The sequence below is a fragment of the Entelurus aequoreus genome, linkage group LG28 (genome assembly GCF_033978785.1).
Source record: "Entelurus aequoreus isolate RoL-2023_Sb linkage group LG28, RoL_Eaeq_v1.1, whole genome shotgun sequence".
NCBI lineage: Eukaryota > Metazoa > Chordata > Actinopteri > Syngnathiformes > Syngnathidae > Entelurus > Entelurus aequoreus.
In genome coordinates, this window is record NC_084758.1 from 12867095 (window position 1) to 12885554 (window position 18460).

At 41.3% G+C, this 18460-nt stretch overlaps 1 protein-coding gene across 1 annotated transcript in view; it reads right to left on the reverse strand.

Annotated features, from left to right (window-relative positions):
- LOC133645223 (BEN domain-containing protein 4-like) overlaps nt 1-18460 on the reverse strand; it is a 41747-nt gene that overhangs the window by 19113 nt on the left and 4174 nt on the right. The window lies entirely within an intron of this gene.

Below are 18460 nucleotides of genomic sequence, written 5' to 3' on the forward strand. Positions count from 1 at the left end.
ATGGAACTAGTTATTTACAGAGAGTAAATGGGACAATGAAAAAGGAGGATTACCTCCAAATTCTTCAGAACAACCTAAAATCATCAGTCTGGGGCGCAGTTGGGTGTTCCAACAGGACAATGACCCCAAACACACCTCAAAAGTGGTAAAGGAATGGCTAAATCAGGCTAGAATGAAGGTTTTAGAAAAAGTCCTGACTTAAACGTGTGGACAATGCTGAAGAAACAAGTCCACGTCAGAAAACCAACAAATTTAGCTGGACTGCACCAATTTTGTCAAGAGGAGTGGTCAAAAATTCAAGCAGAAGCTTGTGGATGGCTACCAAAAGCGCCTTATTGCAGTGAAACTTGCCAAGGGACATGTAAGCAAATATTAACATTGCTGTATGTATACTTTTGACCCAGCAGATTTGCTCACATTTTCATAATAAATTCATAAAAGAACTAAACTTCAAGAGTGTTTTTTGTGACCAACAAGTATGTGCTCCAATCACTCTATCACAAAAAAAAAAGAGTTGTAGAAATAATTGGAAACTCAAGACAGCCATGACATTATGTTCTTTACAAGTGGATGTAAACTTTTGACCACGACTGTATATACACACTGCAAGTATATATATATAATGTAGTAACAACAGACACCTTCATAACAATATGTACGAAATTTACCCTATTTTGGTCATTTTAATTAGAGATGTCCGATGATGGCTTTTTTGCCGGTATCCAATATTCCGATATTGTCCAACTCTTAATTACCAATTCCGATATCAACCGATACCGATATACACAGTCGTGGAATTAACACATTATTATGGCTAATTTTGTTGTGATGCCCCGCTGGATGCATTAAACAATGTAACAAGGTTTTCCAAAATAAATCAACTCAAGTTATGGAAAAAAATGCCAACATGGCACTGCCATATATATTATTGAAGTCACAAAGTGCATTATTTTTTTTAACATGCCTCAAAACAGCAGCTTGGAATTTGGGACATGCTCTCCCTGAGAGAGCATGAGGAGGTTGAGGTGGGGGGGTAGCGGGGGGTGTATATTGTAGCGTCCCGGAAGAGTTAGTGCTGCAAGGGGTTCTGGGTATTTGTTCTGTTGTGTTTACGTTGTGTTACGGTGCGGATGTTCTCTCGAAATGTGTTTGTCATTCTTGTTTGGTGTGGGTTCACAGTGTGGCGCATATTTGTAACAGCGTTAAAGTTGTTTATACGGCCACCCTCAGTGTGACCTGTATGGCTGTTGACCAAGTATGCCTTGCATTCACTTGTGTGTGTGTGAAAAGCCGTAGATATTATGTGACTGGGCCGGCACGCAAAGGCAGTGCCTTAAAGGCACGCCTCCAATATTGTTGTCTGGGTGGAAATCGGGAGAAATTCGGGAGAATGGTTGCTCCGGGAGATATTTGGGAGAGGCACTGAAATTCGGGAGTCTCCCGGGAAAATCGGGAGGGTTGGCAAGTATGACTGGGAGACGCAACTGCTCTGTACTTCTCCCTACGTCCGTGTACCGCTCCGTACAGCGGCGTTTTAAAAAGTCATAAATTTAACTTTTTGAAACAGATACCGATAATTTCCGTTATTACATTTTAAAGGCCTACTGAAAGCCACTACTACCGACCACGCAGTCTGATAGTTTATATATCAATGATGAAATCTTAACATTGCAACACATGCCAATACGGCCGGGTTAACTTATAAAGTGACATTTTAAATTTCCCGCGAAACTTCCGGTTGAAAACGTCTATACTGTATATGATGACGTATGCGCGTGATGTCAATCGTTGAAACGGAAGTATTCAGACAAATTGTATCCAATACAAAAAGCTCTGTTTTCATCGCAAAATTCCACAGTATTCTGGACATCTGTGTTGGTGAATCTTTAACAATTTGTTTAATGAACAATGGAGACTGCAAAGAAGAAAGCTGTAGGTGGGATCGGTGTATTAGCGGCTGGCTGCAGCAACACAACCAGGAGGACTTTGACTTGGATAGCAGACGCGCTATCCGACGCTAGCCGCCGACCGCATCGAAGATCGGGTGAAGTCCTTCGTCGCTCCGTCGATCGCTGGAACGCAGGTGAGCACGGGTGTTGATGAGCAGATGAGGGCTGGCTGGCGTAGGTGGATAGCTAATGTTTTAGCATAGCTCTGTGAGGTCCCGTAGCTAAGTTAGCTTCAATGGCGTCGTTAGCAACAGCATTGTTAAGCTTCGCCAGGCTGGAAAGCATTAACCGTGTAGTTACATGTCCATGGTTTAATGGTATTGTTGATTTTCTGTCTATCCTTCCAGTCAGGGGTTTATTTCTTTTGTTTCTATCTGCGGTTAAGCCCGATGCTATCACGTTAGCTCCGTAGCTAAAGTGCTTCGCCGATGTATTGTCGTGGAGATAAAAGTCACTGTGAATGTCCATTTCGCGGTCTCGACTCTCATTTTCAAGAGGATATAGTATCCGAGGTGGTTTAAAATACAAATCCGTGATCCACAATAGAAAAAGGAGAAAGTGTGGAATCCAATGAGCCAGCTTGTACCTAAGTTACGGTCAGAGCGAAAAAAGATACGTCCTGCACTGCATTCTAGTCCTTCACTCTCATGTTCCTCATCCACGAATCTTTCATCCTCGCTCAAATTAATGGGGTAATCGTCGCTTTCTCGGTCCGAATCGCTTTAGCTGCATTGTAAACAATGGGGAAACGTGAGGAGCCCTTCAACCTGTGACGTCACGCTACTTCCGGTACAGGCAAGGCTTTTTTTATCAGCGACCAAAAGTTGCGAACTTTATCGTCGATGTTCTCTACTAAATCCTTTCAGCAAAAATATGGCAATATCGCGAAATGATCAAGTATGACACATAGAATGGATCTGCTATCCCCGTTTAAATTTTAAAAAATCATTTCAGTAGGCCTTTAAAGCATTTATCGGCCGATAATATCGGCAGTCCGATATTATCGGACATCTCTAATTTTAATCATTGCCAGAACTAGGTCCTTGACACACCTATTTCTTTTTCCATAGCAACACGCTTCCAACTTCTGGGAAAATGTGTGTTCCTACTTCCGGAAACAAACGTGAGTGTGTTCTAACCATGGCAGACTTGCTAACAAACAACAAAGACGACTGTTTTTTTGGACAAATGAGGATTCACAACCTTATATTTGTCACGACCTGAATAGGACTCTGGACACAGATGCAGGACTTCAGAAACAGATATGTATTCCGACAAGGGAATGGGTCCAAAACGGGAGAAATAAAACAGATCTAACCTGACTACTAAACTAACAAAAATAACAACAACTCAAAACGCGGGGAAAAAGATGCCAAGAACATAAACTACCGTATTTTTCGGAGTATAAGTCGCTCCGGAGTATAAGTCGCACCGGCCGAAAATGCATAATAAAGAAGGAAAACAACATATATAAGTCGCACTGGGGTATAAGTCGCATTTTTTGGGGAAATGTATTTGATAAAAGCCAACACCAAGAATAGACATTTGAAAGGCAATTTCAAATAAATAAAGAATAGTGAACAACAGGCTGAATAAGTGTACGTTATATGAGGCATAAATAACCAACTGAGAACGTGCCTGGTATGTTAACGTAACATATTATGGTAAGAGTCATTCAAATAACTATAACATATAGAACATGCTATACGTTTACCAAACAATCTGCCACTCCTAATCGCTAAATCCCATGAAATCTTATACGTCTAGTCTCTTACGTGAATGAGCTAAATAATATTATTTGATATTTTACGCTAATGTGTTAATCATTTCACACATAAGTCGCTCCTAAGTCGCCAAACTATGAAAAAAAAACTGCGACTTATAGTCCGAAAAATACGGTACCGAATACAACAAAAGGCGCTCCGACGGAGGCGATGCTAGGAAGCTAATCTTACCTGACAAAACTCTACAAACCAAGAATCTCCCGTGGATCAAAAAGGTAGACAAAAACGTGGCAATGGCCGTAGACAAGAAGATACAAGACTACTCTGGCACAGGACAGAAGGAGGACGAGACATTTATAGACATGGGGGAGGGTGACACAGGTGGGCACAATCAGGCAATCAGGAAAGACATCAGACCAGTGACACAGGAGGAAGGGCAAGTCATCTGAATCGAGAGGGAGAGTTAGTATTTCAAAATAAAACAGGAAGTGACAGGACAACCTGAAACGAGACGAAACCCAGACAAGACTTCACCCAGGTGTGACTGTCATGATTGGGTTTGGTAGTTTTTCTGTTTTAGTCTGTTCCCTAGGTGCACCCTTTCCTTGTTCTCTGTTGGTTTCCATGGGCACCGCTTCTCCTCACCTGTCTTTTTTGGATTGATTGAGACTTTTATTAGTAGATGGCACAGTACAGTACATATTCCGTACAATTGACCACTAAATGGTAACACCCGAATAAGTTTTTCAACTTGTTTAAGTCGGGGTCCACTTAAATCAATTCATGGTAGTTTTGCAATTAGTGTTCCCACCAGGTGTTTTGGTTAATCACTCCCCTTTATAGTTTCCGGTCACCCCAGCAGTAGTTGCTGGGTCAATGTTTGCGATAGGCAACATTTACGTTCTCCTGGTTTTCTCCTCGCCCTAGAGCATGGGTGTCAAACTCTGGCCCGCGGGCCAAATTTGGTAATTTCATTTGGCCCCTGAGGCAATATCAAATTAACATTAGAGCTGGCCCGCCGGTGCCAGAGTTAATACCGTAATTTCCGGACTATAAGCCGCTACTTTTTCCCCTCGTTCTGGTCCCTGCGGCTTATACAAGGGTGCGGCTTATATACGGCCTGTTCTTCTCCGACACCGACGAAGAGGATTTCGGTGGTTTTAGTACGCAGGAGGAAGACGATGACACAATGATTAAAGACTGACTTTTCATATACCGGTAGGCTGGTTATTTTGATAACGTACAGGCGAGCACTTTGTATTACTTTGCACCGTTGTATTATTTGTACTCTGCACGAATGCTGTTCGCCATGTCAAAGATGTGAAAGTTTGATTGAAAGATTTATTGTTAATAAATGGGACGCTTTGCATTCCCAAACAGTCATCTCTGTCCCGACAATCCCCTCCGTGGTAGCAGGAACCCCTATATACTACGCTAATTACACATCAAAACCCTGCGGCTTATAGTCGGGTGCGGCTTATATATGGAGCAATCTGTATTTTCCCCTAAATTTAGCTGGTGCGGCTTATAGTCAGGTGCGGCTTATAGTCCGGAAATTACGGTACTCATACTTGCCATCCCTCCCGATTTTCCCGGGAGACTCCCAAATTTCAGTGCCCCTCCTGAAAATCAACCATTCTCCCGAATTTCTCCCGATTTCCACCCGGACAACATTATTAGGGGCGTGCCTTAAAGGCACTGCCTTCAACGTCCTCTACAACCTGTCGTCACGTCCGCTTTCCCTCCATACAAACAGTCACATAATATCTGCGGCTTTTACACACCCACAAGTGAATGCAAGCCATACTTGGTCAACAGCCATACAAGTCACACTGAGGGTGTCCGTATAAACAACTTTAACGCTGTTACAAATATGCGCCACACTGTGAACCCACACCAAACAAGAATGACAAACACATTTCAGGAGAACATCCGCACCGTAACACAACATAAACACAACATAAACAGCACAGAACAAATACCAAGAATCCCTTGCATCCCTAACTGTTCTGGGCTACAATATACACCCCCGCTACCACCAAACCCCACCCCCCCCACACCTGACCTAGTTTCCTGTCACCCAGCAGTAGTTGCTGGGTCAATGTTTGCGATAGGCAGCATTTACGTTCTCCTGGTTTTCTCCTCGCTCTAGAGATTCTTCTATACACTAGCATTCCTCGTTTTTCACCGTTGGTGACATTTTGGTTTGTTTTAGCTCCACGCTTGTTAGCGTCCTTAGTTTTGTATTTTTGTCCTGCGTTTAATTTATTAAAGAAAGCTTAATCTTACCTGTACTCCGCTCCTGCTTGTTTCCCGCGTTGGAGGGGAACACGATAGTGATGGGTTGATGAGGCGTCATGAAGCGTTTCGACACATTGCAATACTGACATCTGCTGGACATTAAAAATCCCTACAGGCAACCTATGGACCGACTCAACTGACACTGATTTTATGACCTAGTACAGGGGTCGGCAACCTTTACCACTCAAAGAGCCATTTTGGCAAGTTTCACAAATTAAAGAAAGTAATGGGAGCCACAAAAAATTTTTTAAAAGAAAAACACCGCATACAAAGTTTAAATGCTTTGTGCTATGTTAACCAGGGGTCTCCGACACACGCACCGGCACACATCATGTGGAAATTTGATGTTAGTGCAGCCGGCGAGTTTTGAATGAATGGCACTTGATAGCGTCATACTTGCCAACCCTCTCATTTTTCCCGGGAGACTCCCGAATATCAGAGCGTGATGACACTGCATTTGGCGCCCTCTACAGTCTGCCCTAATAGTGTACCTGCTCGGCCACACATAGAATGCAATTTCAGCTTGCTCATGTAAGTGACAGCAAGGCGTACTAACTCAGCAGCCACACATCTTACACTGACGGTACCAATACCCAGAATCCCATGCAGCCCTAACTCTTCCGCTCAACCAACGCACGGAGAGGGGGGGGGGGGGGGGTTGATGTGTGGGGGGATTTGGTGGTAGCGGGGTGTATAATGTAGACCGGAAGAGTTAGGGCTGCTTGGGATTCTGGGTAATGGTTGTGTTGTGTTTATGTTGTGTTACGGTGGGATGTTCTCCAGAAATATGTTTTTCATTCTTTTTTGGTGTGGGTTCACAGTGTGGCGCATATTTGTAACGTAACAATGTTAAAGTTGTTTGATACGGCTACCGTCAGTGTAAGCTGTGTGGCTGATGAGTAAGTATGCTTTGCTGTCTCCTATGTGTGCAAGTAATAACAACATGCAACATGTGGCTAGACTGGCACGCTATATGTAAATGCTATAGAGGACAATTGCTGCAGTGCAGTTAGGGCATGCCCTTTATTTAGTAATTAGAGTGTAAATAGGATTATTTTTTCCCTGGGAGTAATCTATGAGAGACACTGAGATCCATAAGTCTCCTGGGAAATTCGGGGGGGTCGGCATGTATGTAGCTGAGCCGCATTAGAGTGGTCAAGGAGCCGCAGGCGGCTCCGGAGCCGCGGGTTGCCGACCCCTGACCTAGTATATACAATAATATAAACCAAGTCATTGTATTTCATTTAGTATTATTTCATATCTTCATTCAAATAAAAATATTTTTGCATCTTTTTTAGATACAGTCAATAAATAATGTGAACATGTATCATAACATGGAAATCTAAGAGAACGTGTTGTGAATGAGGATGCTTGTGGACTGGGATTTTTTATTTAAAAAAAAAAAGTTTTTCCAACGTATTAAATTTTAGACAATTTTTCTTCTTAGTTATTATTTCTCCGGCTGTAGAAAAGACCCGGGTTGTTTTTCAGGCGTTGGGCTTGGCCCCTTAGTTCCAGTGAAAGGAACTTTGAATGCTCCAGGATACCAAAACATTTTGGACAATTCCATGCTCCCAACCTTGTTTGAACAGTTTAGAGCGGGCCCCTTCCTCTTCCAACATGACTGTGCACCGGTGCACAAAGCAAGATCCATAAAGACATGGAGGACAGAGTCCGGTGTGGATGAACTTGACTGGCCTGCACAGAGTCCTGACCTGAACCCGATAGAACACCTTTGGGATGAATTAGAACGGAGACTGAGAGCCAGGCCTTCTCCACCAACATCAGTGTGTGACCTCACCAATGCGCTTTTGGAGGAATGGTGGAAAATTCCTATAAAAACACTCCACAACCTTGTGGACAGCCTTCCCAGAAAAGTTGAAGCTGTAATAGCTGCAAAAGGTGGACCCACGTCATATTGAGTTAGGAATGGGATGGCACTTTAAGTTCATATGTGAGTCAAGGCAGGTGGCCAAATACTTTTGGCAATATAGTGTAGGCTTGGCACGGTAGCACATCAGCTAAAAAAGACAAATATCGGCGGCGATCAAGAGATTGGGTCATCGGTATTTGATTGTGCAAACGTGCCTAATAAAGCGAACACGAGCCAATATTATTAATCCAGCCTTTTAGTCCAAGCACGTCGCCGATAATGGCTCATATGTGTCTATCAGTCTGGCACAGATGTGACACATTTATTAATATGTGCTCGCTGTCTGAGTGGAGATGCGGAAGATATCTTCTTCCCGCTCCCCCGTCCTCTCGTCTGTCGACGGCAAGCTGAGTAGCTTCATAAAATGTCATCAAAACAACTGGCTCGGGAGGGGAGAATTTATGAGGGCCATTTGTTTTAATTGCAACACTTTAGGAAGGGCGTTTTTTTTTTAAATAATCCCTTCTGCCGTCGTTTATTTCTTGTCATCAAAGACATTTTAATAGTGAGTTGTATATTTTGTATTTGTACATTCTTTAAGATCATTAAATTTTTTGGTATGTGTGAAAAAAAACAGTAAAATCCTACAATTTGAATTGAAAACATGACTAAAATGTTCAGTCATACACGTACTTGACGTCATTATTTAACTGGCTGGAATATAAAGACAATATAACATACATCCATAAACGTGGATGCATATGCAAAAGTGCAATATATTTATCTGTACAGTAATATATTTATTTACACTACCGTTCAAAAGTTTGGGGTCACATTGAAATGTCCTTATTTTTGAAGGAAAAGCACTGTACTTTTCAATGAAGATAACGTTAAACTAGTCTTAACTTTAAAGAAATACACTCTATACATTGCTCATGTGGTAAATGACTATTCTAGCTGCAAATGTCTGGTTTTTGGTGCATTATCTACATAGGTGTATAGAGGCCCATTTCCAGCAACTATCACTCCAGTGTTCTAATGGTACAATGTGTTTGCTCATTGACTCAGAAGGCTAATTGATGATTAGAAAACCCTTGTGCAATCATGTTCACACATCTGAAAACAGTTTAGCTCGTTACAGAAGCTACAAAACTGACCTTCCTTTGAGCAGATTGAGTTTCTGGAGCATCACATTTGTGGGGTCAATTAAACGCTCAAAATGGCCAGAAAAAGAGAACTTTCATCTGAAACTCGACAGTCTATTCTTGTTCTTAGAAATGAAGGCTATTCCACAAAATTGTTTGGGTGACCCCAAACTTTTGAACGGTAGTGTATATCTGCACCTTATTGCTTTTTTATCCTGCACTACCATGAGCTAATGCAACAAAATTTCGTTCTTATCTGCACTGTAAAGTTCAAATTTGAATGACAATAAAAAGGAAGTCTAAGTCTAACTCAGTGAGCATCAAATGATTAACTTTGGGAATCTGTTTTTTTTTTTTGGTTGGCTTTTGCCAGCGACACAAGAAGTTGTATTGAAAATAGAAAAACTAATAATGAAAAACATTTACATAAGAGCATGCTTTTGCTTTTAATGGCATTTAAATGGAATATTTTTCACACCATGAGGTGCATTAAAGGGGTCCTATTATGATTTTTATTTTATTTTTTACATTTAAAACACTTCCTGGCGGTCTACATAACATGTATAGGTGGTTCTTTTGTCAACATTTTGTGGGCGGGTCTTATTTAGGTGCCTCCACTTCGACCGCGTCTTCTCCCCGTCATCTTTTGTTGTCGTTTTTAGCGCTTCCATGTGGCGTTCACAGACAGATTAAGTTTGCTACTTTGTATTAGAAATGGCAACAGCGGAGGATGAGCCCCGCAACAAGAGGATGGAAAAAAAGAAGGAGCTTACTGACTATGGCGACGACTACAATGGCGGGCCAAGTGCGACTATCTCCAATATTGTCCACACCTGTCTCCATCTAAACCAGGGGTCTCAAACTCAATTTACCTGGGGGCCACTGGATGCAGAAACTGGGTGAGGCTGGGCCGCAAGAAAAGATTTCTTACAAAAAATCTAACATGCACTTTTTAACGAATTCACCTTCTTTGAATGGCTTTCCCGCCCTAGCAACCATCTCACTCACCATGTAGCTAGCTTTGACTGCTGCATCGCTCTTTTCGGTTGCTTTCTTGAACAAATCTTGTTCCCTCAGTAGACTGCTTTTAAAATTTGCAACCCGGTTCACTCTCTCATCTCCCTGGTATTTTGCATACTCCTCAGCATGTCTAGTTGTATAATGAGGTTTCAAATTGTATTCATTGTGCACCGCAACTTTCTCTGTGCAAATAAGACACGTCGGGGTGCCCCTGTGCTCAACAAAGAAATACGGGTTGGGGGGAGGCGGGGTTGGGGACAGCGGGGGTGTTTTTGTAACCCGGAAGAGTTAGGGCTGCAAAGGATTCTGGGTTTTTGTTCTGTTGTGTTACGGTGCGGATGTTCTCCCGAAATGTGTTTGTCATTCTTGTTTGGTGTGGGTTCACAGTGTGGCGCATATTTGTAACAGTGTTAAAGTTGTTTATACGTCCACCCTCAGTGTGACCTGTATGGTTGTTGATCAAGTATGCCTTGCATTCACTTGTGTGTGCCTGCAGAAGCCGCACATATTATGTGACTGGGCCAGCACGTCGTTGGACTGGAGGAAAAGCGGACGTGACAGCTCGGGGCAGATTTTCGGGAGGGGCACTGAAATTTGGGAGTCTCCCGCGAGGGTTGGCAAGTACGACAATTAGCTGTGAATACGGTGTTACCGCGGCACCGCCGCTGTATATAATCGGCAGGCCAGCTCTAGTGTTAATTTGATATTGCCTCAAGGGCCAAATGAAATTACACGGCGGGCCAAATTTGGCCCGCGGGCCAGAGTTTGATACCCATGCTTTAAAATGTAATATTGGAAATTATCGGTATCGGTTTCATAATTATCAGTATCGGTTTCTAAAAGTAAAATGTATGACGTTTTAAAACGCCGCTGTGTACATGGACGTAGGGAGAGGTACAGAGTGCCAATAAACCTTAAAAGGCATTTCCTTTGCGTGCGTGCCATCCGAGTCACATAATTTACTTGGTCCATACATGGTCAACAGCCATACAGGTCACACTGAGAGTGACCGTATGAACAACTTTAACACTGTTACAAATATGCGCCACACTGTGAACCCACACCAAACAAGAATGACAAACACATTTCGGGAGAACATCCGCACCGTAACACAACATAAACACAACAGAACAAATACCCAGAATCCCTTGCAGCACTAACTCTTCCGAGACGCTACAATATAACCCCCCCCCCCCCGCTACCCCCTACCCCCACCCACCCCAACCCCAACCCCGCCCACCTCAACGTCCTCATAGTCTCTCTCAGGGAGAGCATGTCCCAAATTCCAAGCTGCTGTTTGGATAGATAGTACTTTATTGATTCCTTCAGGTGAGTTCCCGCAGGAAAATTTAAATTCCAGGAGCAGTGTACAGAATTGAGATCGAATTTAAAAGGTAAAAAGTAAATAATGGAGGTATAAATGGAAACAGAATAGAAAAATATTACAATAAGAATAAAAATAAAAAGCAACAATGACAAAATAAAAATATAACAGTAAAATAAGAATATAACAAGAGAAACTAGGCAGTAGTGACCATGTTATGAAAAAGTATTGCATTGTTATTGTTTTGAGGCATGTAAAAAAAAAAAATGCACTTTGTGACTTCAATAATAAATATGGCAGTGCCATGTTGGCATTTTTTTCCATAACTTGAGTTGATTTATTTTGGAAAACCTTGTTACATTGTTTAATGCATCCAGCTGGGCATCACAACAAAATTAGGCATAATAATGTGTTAATTCCACGAATGTATATATCGGTATCGGTTGATATCGGTATCGGTAATTAAGAGTTGGACAACATCAGAATATCGGATATCGGTAAAAAAGCCATTATCGGACATCTCTAGTATTTACGCATGGAAATTGGACCAAAAAAGCTAACATTAGTGTATCTACGTATGAAATATTGCACAAAATATGAATACATAACTTTTAGAATGGAAATAGTAACCCACAGAAATCTATTAGAACTAATGTAAAGTATTTCTTGTTTTCTTATATATCCATGCACTAGTCCTTCAATGTGATGTATCACCTATAACCCATCAGATACTAAAGCCAAAACAAAGCCTACTACGAGCAAAAATGAGCAAAAAAACTAAAGTCTATGGAGAGCTTTTTTTGCAAAGGGAAAAGGCCAGGGGGAATATATGAGTTTTTTTCAGGTATTCATTTTTCATGCTCTTATTTGCTATATCTTTCTGTCACACGTGGAAGGCCAGTCCGTGTAAATAATGCCTACATTAAACCGGTCCCTGGTGCAAAAAAGGTTGGGGACCCCTGCTCTAAGGGACAATGTTGGCACTTAGTTCATAGTTCTCGACCTGACAATACGCAGTTGTGATTTTCTAACGAGTTTCAGCACATTTTTAAACGCCCACTTTTAGCTCCAAAATGTGGGCGGGCCTGCATCAGCCTGCTGATTGATTTATTTTTCAAGAAATGATCAAAATACCCACGAAGGGAGAAATACTTGAGCCTGTACCTTGAATGTTTAAAGGCCTACTGAAATGACATTTTCTTATTTAAACGGGGATAGCAGATCCATTCTGTGTCATACTTGATCATTTCGCGATATCGCCATATTTTTGCTGAAAGGATTTAGTAGAGAACATCGACGATAAAGTTCGCAACTTTTGGTCGCTGATAAAAAAAAAGCCTTGCCTGTACCGGAAGTAGCGTGACGTCACAGGTTGTGGAGCTCCTCACATCTGCACATTGTTTACAATCATAGCCACCAGCAGCGAGAGCGATTCCGACCGAAAAAGTGACGATTTCCCCTTTAATTTGAGCGAGGATGAAAGATTTGTGGATGAGGAAAGTGAGAGTGAAGGACTAGAGCGCAGTGGAAGTGATTCAGATAGGGAAGATGCTGTGAGAGGCGGGTGGGACCTGATATTCAGCTGGGAATGACTAAAACAGTAAATAAACACAAGACATATATATACTCTATTAGCCACAACACAACCAGGCTTATATTTAATATGCCACAAATTAATCCTGCATAACAAACACCTCCTCCCTCCCGTCCATATAACCCACCAATACAAATCAAACACCCGCACAACACACTAAATCCCACAGCCCAAAGTACCGTTCACCTCCGTAAAGTTCATACAGCACATATATTTCCCCAAAGTTACGTACGTGACATGCACATAGCGGCACGCACGTACGGGCAAGCGATCAAATGTTTGGAAGCCAAAGCTGCGTACTCACGGTAGCGCGTCTGCTATCCAACTCAAAGTCCTCCTAGTTGTGTTGCTGCAGCCAGCCGCTAATACACCGCTTCCCACCTACAGCTTTCTTCTTTGCTGTCTTCATTGTTCATTAAACAAATTGCAAAAGATTCACCAACACAGATGTCCAGAATACTGTGGGATTTTGCGATGAAAACAGACGACTTAATAGCTGGCCACAATGGTGTCCCAATATGTCCTCTACAATCCGTGATGTCACGCGCAAACGTCATCATACCGAGACGTTTTCAGCAGAATATTTCGCGGGAAATTTAAAATTGCACTTTACTAATCTAACCCAGCCGTATTGGCATGTGTTGCAATGTTAAGATTTCATCATTGGTATATAAACTATCAGACTGCGTGGTCGGTAGTAGTGGCTTTCAGTAGGCCTTTAAACCGGTCCCTGGTGCAAAAAAGGTTGGGGACCCCTGCTCTAAGGGACAATGTTGGCACTTAGTTCATAGTTCTCGACCTGACAATACACAGTTGTGATTTTGTAGCGAGTTTCAGCACATTTTTAAACACCCACTTTTAGCTCCAAAATGTGGGTGGGCCTGCATCAGCCTGCTGATTGATTTATTTTGGAAAACCTTGTTACATTGTTTAATACAGGGGTCACCAACGCGGTGCCCGCGGGCACCAGGTAGCCCATAAGGACCAGATGAGTCGCCCGCTGGCCTGTTCTAAAAATAGCTCAAATAGCAGCACTTACCAGTGAGCTGCCTCTATTTTTTAAATTGCATTTATTTACTAGCAAGCTGGTCTCGCTTTGCTCGACATTTTTAATTCTAAGAGAGACAAAACTCAAATAGAATTTGAAAATCCAAGAAAATATTTTAAAGACTTGGTCTTCACTTGTTTAAATAAATTCATTATTTTTTTTACTTTGCTTCTTATAACTTTCAGAAAGACAATTTTAGAGAAAAAATACAACCTTAAAAATTATTTTAGGATTTTTAAACACATATACCTTTTTACCTTTTAAATTCCTTCCTCTTCTTTCCTGACAATTTAAATCAATGCTAAAGTAAATTTATTTTTTTAGTGTAAAGAATAATACATTTTAATTTAATTCTTCATTTTAGCTTCTGTTTTTTCGACAAAGAATATTTGTGAAATATTTCTTCAAACTTATTATGATTAAAATTCAAAAAAATTATTCTGGCAAATCTAGAAAATCTGTAGAATCAAATTAAAATCTTATTTCAAAGTCTTTTGGATTTATTTTAAAATTTTTGTTCTGGAAAATCTAGAAGAAATAATGATTTGTCTTTGTTAGAAATATAGCTTGGTCCAATTTGTTATATATTCTAACAAAGTGTAGATTGGATTTTAACCTATTTAAAACATGTCATCAAAATTCTAAAATTAACCTTAATCAGGAAAAATTACTAATGATGTTCCATAAATTCTTTTTTTTAAGTTTTTCTCTTCTTTTTTTTGTTTGAATTTTGAATTTTAAAGAGTCGAAATTGAAGATGAGCTATGTTTCAAAATTTAATTGTCATTCTTTTCGTGTTTTCTCCTCTTTTAAACCGTTCAATTAAGTTTAAATATCATTAATTATTAATAATAACATAGAGTTAAAGGTAAATTGAGCAAATTGGCTATTTCTGGCAATTTATTTAAGTGTGTATCAAACTGGTAGCCCTTCGCATTAATCAGTACCCAAGAAGTAGCTCTTGGTTTCAAAAAGGTTGGTGACCCCTGGTTTAATACATCCAGCGGGGCATCACAACAAAATACAGAAGACCGTTTTGGTCGCATCTTTGTCCCGAATCATATTATTTTTACGTAGAATTTAAAGAAATTATCAAAATACCCACGAAGGGAGAAATACTTGAGCCAGAACCTAAAAAAAAAAATTTTGTACATTGTATGTTTAAAGGGACAAGCGGTAGTAAATGGATGGATGGATATGTTTTTGTTACTTTGCACCGTGCACACTATGGAGCTTAATAGTATTCAAATCGTAAACATGAACGTGGAAGTCTGCTTCGTGCTCACAGCAGGGGACACAAGCAGAGGAAAAAGAAGGCAAGCCACGAGTATCCCATTTTGTGTCCTCTTCTACTGATGTTTTTTTTGAGACTTGCAGACGGCATTAGGTTCCTGTGCTATATGCAACCATCTCCATTCTTGCAAGATTAAGCCCTAGGACTTTCCCACATTTTCCCATCTTAAAACTCATTTGTATACTCTAGCCTTTAAATAGACCCCCTTTTAGACCAGTTGATCTGCCGTCTCTTTTCTGCTCTGCCCCCCTGTCCTAGGTGACCACAGATGTTGTGCTAGCTGTCCAAAGTCAGGACCCGGGGTGGACCACTCATCTGTGCATCAGTTGGGGACGTCTCTGCGCTGCTGACCTGTCTCCACTCAAGATGATCTCCTGCTGGCCCCACTATGGACTGGACTCTCAGACTATTATGTTAGATCCACTATGGACTGGACTCTCAGACTATTAACTAGATCCACTATGGACTGGACTCTCAGACTATTATGTTAGATCCACTATGGACTGGACTCTCACACTATTATGTTAGATCCACTATGGACTGGACTCTCACACTATTATGTTAGATCCACTATGGACTGGACTCTCACACTATTATGTTAGATCCACTATGGACTGGACTCTCACACTATTATGTTAGATCCACTATGGACTGGACTCTCACACTATTATGTTAGATCCACTATGGACTGGACTCTCAGACTATTAACTAGATCCACTATGGACTGGACTCTCAGACTATTATGTTAGATCCACTATGGACTGGACTCTCAGACTATTATGTTAGATCCACTATGGACTGGACTCTCAGACTATTAACTAGATCCACTATGGACTGGACTCTCAGACTATTATGTTAGATCCACTATGGACTGGACTCTCAGACTATTATTTTAGATCCACTATGGACTGGACTCTCACACTATTATGTTAGATCCACTATGGACTGGACTCTCACACTATTATGTTAGATCCACTATGGACTGGACTCTCACACTATTATGTTAGATCCACTATGGACTGGACTCTCAGACTATTATGTTAGATCCACTATGGACTTGACTCTCAGACTATTATGTTAGATCCACTATGGACTGGACTCTCAGACTATTAACTAGATCCACTATGGACTGGACTCTCAGACTATTATGTTAGATCCACTATGGACTGGACTCTCAGACTATTATGTTAGATCCACTATGGACTGGACTCTCAGACTATTATGTTAGATCCACTATGGACTGGACTCTCAGACTATTATGTTAGATCCACTATGGACTGGACTCTCAGACTATTATGTTAGATCCACTATGGACTGGACTCTCAGACTATTATGTTAGATCCACTATGGACTGGACTCTCAGACTATTATGTTAGATCCACTATGGACTGGACTCTCAGACTATTAACTAGATCAACTATGGACTGGACTCTCAGACTATTATGTTAGATCCACTATGGACTGGACTCTCAGACTATTATGTTAGATCCACTATGGACTGGACTCTCAGACTATTATGTTAGATCCACTATGGACTGGACTCTCAGACTATTATGTTAGATCCACTATGGACTGGACTCTCAGACTATTATGTTAGATCCACTATGGACTGAACTCTCACACTATTATGTTAGAACCACTATGGACTGAACTCTCACACTATTATGTTAGATCCACTATGGACTGGACTCTCACACTATTATGTTAGATCCACTATGGACTGGACTCTCACACTATTATGTTAGATCCACTATGGACTGGACTCTCACACTATTATGTTAGATCCACTATGGACTGGACTCTCACACTATTATGTTAGATCCACTATGGACTGGACTCTCACACTATTATGTTAGATCCACTATGGACTGGACTCTCACACTATTATGTTAGATCCACTATGGACTGGACTCTCAGACTATTAACTAGATCCACTATGGACTGGACTCTCAGACTATTATGTTAGATCCACTATGGACTGAACTCTCACACTATTATGTTAGATCCACTATGGACTGGACTCTCAGACTATTATGTTAGATCCACTATGGACTGGACTCTCAGACTATTATGTTAGATCCACTATGGACTGGACTCTCAGACTATTATGTTAGATCCACTATGGACTGGACTCTCAGACTATTAACTAGATCCACTATGGACTGGACTCTCAGACTATTATGTTAGATCCACTATGGACTGGACTCTCACACTATTATGTTAGATCCACTATGGACTGGACTCTCACACTATTATGTTAGATCCACTATGGACTGGACTCTCAGACTATTAACTAGATCCACTATGGACTGGACTCTCAGACTATTATGTTAGATCCACTATGGACTGGACTCTCAGACTATTAACTAGATCCACTATGGACTTGACTCTCAGACTATTATGTTAGATCCACTATGGACTGGACTCTCAGACTATTATGTTAGATCCACTATGGACTGAACTCTCACACTATTATGTTAGATCCACTATGGACTGGACTCTCACACTATTATGTTAGATCCACTATGGACTGGACTCTCACACTATTATGTTAGATCCACTATGGACTGGACTCTCAGACTATTATGTTAGATCCACTATGGACTGGACTCTCACACTATTATGTTAGATCCACTATGGACTGGACTCTCAGACTATTATGTTAGATCCACTATGGACTGGACTCTCACACTATTATGTTAGATCCAGTATGGACTGGACTCTCACACTATTATGTTAGATCCACTATGGACTGGACTCTCAGACTATTAACTAGATCCACTATGGACTGGACTCTCAGACTATTAACTAGATCCACTGGACGTCCATTGTACCGGTCGACCAGGGGGGTTGGGCCCCCACATCTGCGGTCCCTTCCAAGGCTTCTCATTGTATCCCATTGGGTTGAGTTTTTTCTTGCCCTGATGTGGGATCTGAGCCCAGAATGTTGTTGTGGCTTGTGCAGCCCTTTGAGACACTCGTGATTTAGGGCTACATAAATCAACTTTGATTGATTGATTGATGACAGACCGACATCCTGCATTACCATTCATCGGGCTCTTGCTCGTCACACACCCATACAGGTTTATTGCTATTTCCCTACCTGAGATCACAATGAACGCTCCACAGCTGCTGCTGCGAAGCAACAATAACGCAGCAGCGAGCTGCCAAGTGTGATAAAGAGATTA